This window comes from Diadema antillarum, unplaced genomic scaffold (genome assembly GCF_040938485.1).
Source record: "Diadema antillarum isolate AM-2024a unplaced genomic scaffold, OU_Dant_1.0 scf00000123, whole genome shotgun sequence".
In the NCBI taxonomy this organism is placed as follows: Eukaryota; Metazoa; Echinodermata; class Echinoidea; order Diadematoida; family Diadematidae; genus Diadema; species Diadema antillarum.
Window position 1 is genome coordinate 2,449,957 of NW_027271012.1, and position 7,270 is coordinate 2,457,226.

The following is a 7,270-nucleotide window of genomic DNA, read 5'->3' on the forward strand; positions in this document are numbered from 1 at the left end:
TAGTTATATGTTAAAGCTTTGTAAATATGCAGTAGACAAAGGAACATGAATATGTTTCCTTTCCCCTTGTTATTTGCAGTAGCACTCATCTGTTTGTTTGTTTGTTTGTTTGTGATTTTTTTTTTTTGCTTTTTATTTGGATGTGTATACTGTAAACATCAATATTTTCGCGCGATTAATTTTTCGCGCTGAGCGGCTCAAAAACGTATTCGCGGGTTCTTAAATTCGCGCTCCGCAGCAGGTTACTTTACTGTAGTACACATTCACTACTTTCATCCAAAGCCTCTGCTATATAGCTTGCTATGCCAGCGTACGACAAGCGACGTAGCGAGCGGCTCGACTGCGAGTACAAGCACTCAAATACGTAGTACAGCTGTGACTGTAGTACGCGTAGTCAAGGGGGAATGTAGCATCGGTGCGTGCGGTGCACACATGCATGCTACAGTACACAGCAATCTATCGTCTCTTCGCACAGTACTAGTAGCGTAAACATGCCTGTACATTTAACGTAGCAGTATCATCGATGAAGCGCACACAATTCATCCCGTTCAAAATGTGCATAGAAAATTGTGAAGATATATTCGCGCGTTTTTGAATTCGCGCTAGCCGAACGTAGCGCGAAATCCGCGAAAATTAATGTACCGCGAAAATTTCCACGTTTACAGTATATGTTTGTTGGCCCTAATTGCTAGCTGCCGATAGTCACTGTTGCCTTGTTCAAGAACGTTAAAAACCATTCTTAGGCAATTTGTAGTCGTGTCCAGAGAATCTGCATTATGTTGATTGTTCCTGATATTATTTAGCTTACCTGTACATATTCAACAAAGCATTCTATTTCAGGCAATGTATTTTGTAATTGGCAGTATCAACAAACATATTGCAATCATTTGTGAATATACCTGAGTGTACAAATTATCTGTAAAAACAAAAAACGTGACCGTTTTATTACCTTGAACATTAGAAATATGTAATAATATATTGTGTGCATTTCTTTGTGCCAAAGGCAATAAGTAGTATGTGCATTTAAGTCATGCCTGTTGATCCAGTAAAACTGTGTTACATTCAAATTAATTGCTGCATATGCAATACATGGCATTACCTGACCTGGACTGGACCCTTGTATTAACTATAGAGTATTTCTCCCATCCTGTATCATTGGCAGATCAGCTGTTGGGTGTTTGAAATAGAAGAATTCGTACAATTGTATGATGGTTTGGTAGGCCACAGTCATGATTCCTTCAGTTGTTCAGACTTTTCGCCAGAGCATCATTCAGTCATAGAGTAGTGCAGCCAGATAATGAAGTTCTTTCTCAAAGATTTTGATTTAAAAACAAAAACAAAAACAAAAACAAAAGGATGAAAGTAGACAATCGGTTCTCCATATCATAGTTTGATACTGATTGATGGAGATATGTCACTTAAAAAAGCTTTATTTGTGTGACGTTGTTGTTGTTATTGTTGTTGTTGAATTGAAGCAAAAGACACATCACGTCATATTTCACTTCAATCATGTGTTACTGGATGCATTGTATTGTGCTTAGCAGTAATATGTTCTTTCAACGTGAGTGCCCAGTGCCTAGTCTCAAACCAGGCAAATCTCTTGTATTCTTTCAGGGCTTTCATTGATGAGAAATGACAAATGCATGATGTGTCTGTTGCATGAACACTTTAAGCGTGTATTTGTACATTGTTATTATGGAAACAGTAGCCAGTACAGGGAAATCCCATTATAAATAGCTTCTTTACAACAAGGTACTGCTCTTAACGAGGTAAATTCAGCGGTCCCAATTTTCCATTACTGTATTTACCTGGTCTCTTTTCTAGTACCTGGTTCACAAGGTACTCGTTTAACAAGGTAAAAATCAGTGGTCCAGTTGACCCTTTTATATAAGGTTTTCCCAGTGTAAAGATACTCTGTTTCTTTCAGTGACAGGTGTGGCAGGTGAAAATCTAGCTTTCTTTTCTCTTGTATGTAGATATTGCAACGTTATCCCCATCCCTCATGCACACACTGATCTGATAATTGACCCTCAATCTTACGTTTCTTGCCTTTCAGTTTTCATACATTTATCCAAGTACTAATTTACTACAATTTTTTTTTTTTCACCCCATTCTTTTAAAGAGCTCTTTCAGTTGACAATCTCATTCATTGTTTATCCCTCAATGCATTCCAGTAGAACATAAGGTAGTTGTTTGTCTAAATTGTAAATTCTTGCCTGTCTTGATAGGTAACATGAACGAAGCTAAGTCATTCCCGTTTTGAACACTTGCCTTGGTATTCTTTCCTCTGTTCTTGTGGTATGGAACCATTGTGTAATGTTTCTATTTCTTTCCCTCTTTTTGTATGTTAGTGTGACTGTCTACAATAATAGAGCATGTAAGCAAATGGTCCAGTTTATTAAAGTTGGTACAAAGCATGATGATAAGTAGCCATAAGAGCCACCAGGGTCCCATTTATGTGCAGTCTTTCATAAGAGATTGAAGTGTTCAGTCAGTACAGTGTACCATGAAACATTTTTAGGCAGTGGCAAATTAACAGTTAGTGCTATATGCATTGCTTTGGCACTCTCATTCAACGGTACTTACTTACACATTATTCCAAGACTGTTGTACGTAAGAGTTTAGAGCACTTTAATTTAGTGGAGGCAAGGTTTTAGAGGAAACCTGCAACAAGAAGACACATTTTTTTTCTCTTTGCTAGAAAATCATTTATCTGTCCAAAATATGAAGAGAAGCAATTATTTGAGTGTGAGTGTGTGTGTGTGTTTGTGTGTGTGTGTTTGTGTGTGTGTGTAGTCTAAAGTAGTAGTCTAAAGTATCCATCAAATGAGTTGGTACCCCTGCAGTATAGTTCTCAGCAAATGCTTTCAGGTTTGCTCGCTTACAATATCATTTTACATGTCAACCAGCATGCAAGATACATCAATATTTTCTTATAATCATATTGTGTGACCAGTCAGAACAAATGCAATACCAGTTATGTAAAGTTAGGTATCCTGCAAAATGTGATTTCATTATGAAATCTTTACATTAGTCTCTAGCCATTGTATTCTTCAGTTGCATTAGTTTTCCTGTACATAAGAGTGAAACCAACAGGATGATTTCCCCTTACAAGTGTGACATCAACTATGTGTAGAAAAACACACAACTGAAAAGAATATTTTTAATGACTGAATGTTCTGAATGTTGAATGGGTCAATTGGAATTGTACAGAATTTTATTGAAATTATATTGGGAAAAAGATATTCCTAGAATGTTTGGCAATATTCTGTCATCTGATTGTAAGTACCAGTATATGTTTTGTTGATTAATAAATTGATTTTATTTATTGAAAAACAATGCATCTTTATCACTCTCTTGATATTATGACAGTGTTGTAGTCAATTATACTCAAACCAAAGTCGACATCTTCTTCATCACTACAGGCCTCTCTGCCAATTTATGATAAAAGTCGATATTTACATGCAAGTTATTTATGGAGTCAAAAGGGGCCTGAGCTTTCGATCCCAGCAGAATTTGCTAGGATCAAAAGCTCAGCCCCCTTTTGACTCCATTTTACTCCTTTGGCTGGCCACTATTGGATAAGCAGTTTTCAACAGCTTTTTTTGCTGCAAGTTATTTACGCGCTCTACCAAGTAAGATGAATTTCGTATGTTTTTCATCAAGACATTACATAGCGGTACATTATAACAGGCAAAAATATTTGCATGCTTTAATTTTTGCACTATCTATAGTTTTTGGTCATGCAAAATTCATGAAAATTTTCACACTGCAAAAATGTCCACTTTTAGAGTATATTGATCCTTTCTCTGCCAGAGCTTTGGACAGTGTGTACAAGGTTGTGGGGCTTTCTCCCGGGTTTATGTGCCAATCAGCACTCGAAGCACACACACAAATAAGGTGGATTCCCAATGTGCAAGCATTCTATGAGCTTGGTGAACATGGTTTCTTGATTTTGAGCAATTATGCATTTTAGTGTCACTAGATGGCGCTATACAGATTATGCCACTGCCATGTATATAAGATCAGACAAGTTTCTATGTAATAAGACAAAACAGCTGCTTTATCCCACCCTGTCCTGCATGAAAAAAAAAACAAAAAAAGATGAAGGTACATGAATTCAAATTAGATTTTGAATATGTGAATTATTATGCACGTGATTATATGTGCGTGTGTGTGTGTGTATGTGTGTGTGTGTGTGAGTTAGAGAGATTGAAAGTAGACATGTCATAATAAGTGATTGCTGTATGTATTGGCTTCACCAAAATTGATAGTGCCTACATGTACATCCATTAATCACCTTGATATACAACATGTACATTGTATCTCAGAGTAAAGCTGCTGAAAAACGAAGAAAATTAGTAATACACTTGTAGCAACTTTGATATCTTAAAAAATTTCCCTCTTTGTTATAAAGGCAAATTACAAATACAAATACGAGTGCAGTATCACTGAACAAATTAGATTTTTCTCTTTTGACCTTACTTGAAAAAAAAAAAACTTTGAAAATAACATTTTTTTTTGTTCTTTTAGACTCTTCTTAAACATATGTACACATACATACATATATATATATATATATATATATATATATATATACATAGATATATGATATATATATATATATATATGAAGAGTGTTCGCAAAAACCAATAAGTCCATTTTTGGTGATTTTGAAGTACGGTCTCTGTCATTCAGTACAAAATAATACCTTTTAAATGATATATTGGTCACTCATATAAAGGTACATTTTTGAAGTTATAGTCAAAAGAAGCAAAAATTCTCTTATTATTCTCTTTATTTTTCTTGACCTTTAATCGCAAATATCTCCATTTGGCAAATATGGACTTATCGGTTTTTGCGAACAAACTCTTCATATATATATAGAGAGATTACACAGTCAACCTCGCTTAAAGGCATAATTTACCATTTGCAGAAGAAACAAAAACCCAGCATTAGTGCTTTATGATGGGTCTAAAATGTGAGTTAGGGATAGAAACAACCACTGTAAAAATTTGAATCCGTGTTATAATCAGTGTTAAGTATTGTTAAATACACAAAATGTGAACAATAGTTATAACAAAAATGTTTCCAGACCTAACCGTCTGCAGTTAAGGTTTAATGAGAAAAATGCTGATGATTATCTGCTTATATTTAGGCTTTATTGCAAAAATTGTATATGGTAGGATGTTTTGTGATACAACAGACCTACATTTTGTACATATATGCATCAAATGTGATATCTTAAACATTTTTAAAATCACTGCTCCCAAAGGTAAACAGGACCTTTAAGTCAACTTCACATAAGTTGATGGTCTGTTTAAGTCCTCTTCTCTTTATATTTTATTGATTTTAATCCCTCATAAGTCGAATTTTCTCCAAGTCAAAGCTATTTCTTCAGTCCAAATAGATTCGACTTCGACAAGGTTGAAAGTATGTATGTGTATACATATATATAGACGATGAAGACAAACAAGTTGACATAATGCATTAGAATCCAACTTCATTTATTTGTAAACCAAATTTTCGACCCTGTTTGTCTTCATGCTCTTATTCCAACACGCGGATAATAATACCATCATGTCAGGACTTTATATATATATATATATATATATATATATATATATATATATATATATATATGTATGTATGTATATATACATTTATGTGTGTGTGTGTATGAGATCAATACAATCAAATGTTTGGAATGAATTGATGTCTGTATTGTCTACACTGTACTCCTACTAATTGCACATTGTACTATCAAAAAGTGATAGGTGTGATGATTCAAATATTTCTTTCTGCATTGTCTGCAATATATTACACATTGTTTCCAAATGCCCATAAATTTGTTTTGCTTCAGTTTTTAGGTACATCTCCTCTCTTTCCTAGAGTTTCCTCCACTTTTCACCCCCCCCCCACCTTTTTCTCTCCCTGGTTGTGTGTTTCTCTCTCCTACTTGTCCTATCATTCTCCAATATCATATCACATTCTATCATATTGTGCATCACACTGTATTCAACAATGGCATTCAGGTACTAGTATATGTATACAGTATCACACAGTCAGCATTCACACACTGCAGCATCACGATACAATACGTATATGACAATAAAACTTAATGATTCTATATATATCATCTCAAAGTACATAGTTTATTATGGAAATAATTTGTACAAGTCTTGTAATACAAAATAAATATGAATTTGTATGTACAGTAGTATATAAACAGTAGTGCACTGCTGAGTGGAGTTGGCATCTCAATAATGATCACATAAAAATATGAACTGCTGCTCAATCATTTCAATGCCTTTTTCAGAAATCTGCATCTTCATAACCAAATGAACAAATCATCTTTAAATATTGTTTTTCAAATATTTTATATGTATAATCATAAAGAACAAAACAGTAAATGAGGTCAATATCAGCATTGAATGAAATACAGTCCTGTATATATACGACGGAACTGTAATATATAAACACATGTCATGTCTTAAAACATTTCTTTTTTTTTTCTTTTTTTTTTTGGGGGGGGGTAGTTGTTTTAAGTGCTGGGTTGAGTATGTAGTACTCTACAAATAAAGTTGAAAATAACGTGAGTGAGTTAAGGGTCCATATTAACCAATCTTTTGATCAATATACATGGTATAAGGTTTACGTTTCTGAGAGCAGTACAATCATATGCACATCACATAGAGAACAGATGGCAAATTTGGTAATGATATAATGTGGTCACTCCTTTCACTCCTACAAAATTTGTATTGATTTATTGTATGCAGTCTGTATATATGTTAAGTTCGTTCTATAAGTTTTAACTTACAATGTTTATTTCATGTATTTTGTATCTTGTATTGCGTTTCATCGTATCTCAATTTGTATATATTCCATAATTGAATCTATCTTTCCCAATTTTTCTTCAGCGCTTAGAAACATTGTAATAAGCACTTTATAAATGATATTTATTATTATCATTTATTATTACAAAACTTTCTTCATCAAAACAGCAAGGTGGAAAATCATATGAATGCATGAAAAAAAAAATGATGGTTTCAAATAAGCAGAGTGACATCAAAATCAAACAAACTGACAATAGTTCGAATGAGCTGTACATACAGTTGTGTGACACACTTCAAATGAAACAATATTCTGATACAACTGTAAATTTACTAAAATGGCATAGCAGAACACATAACATCTAGCACAGAGTTAAACACATGAATAACCATCACACAACTTTGTGTAATACAGCTTGTTGTGCTGAAATAGTGCA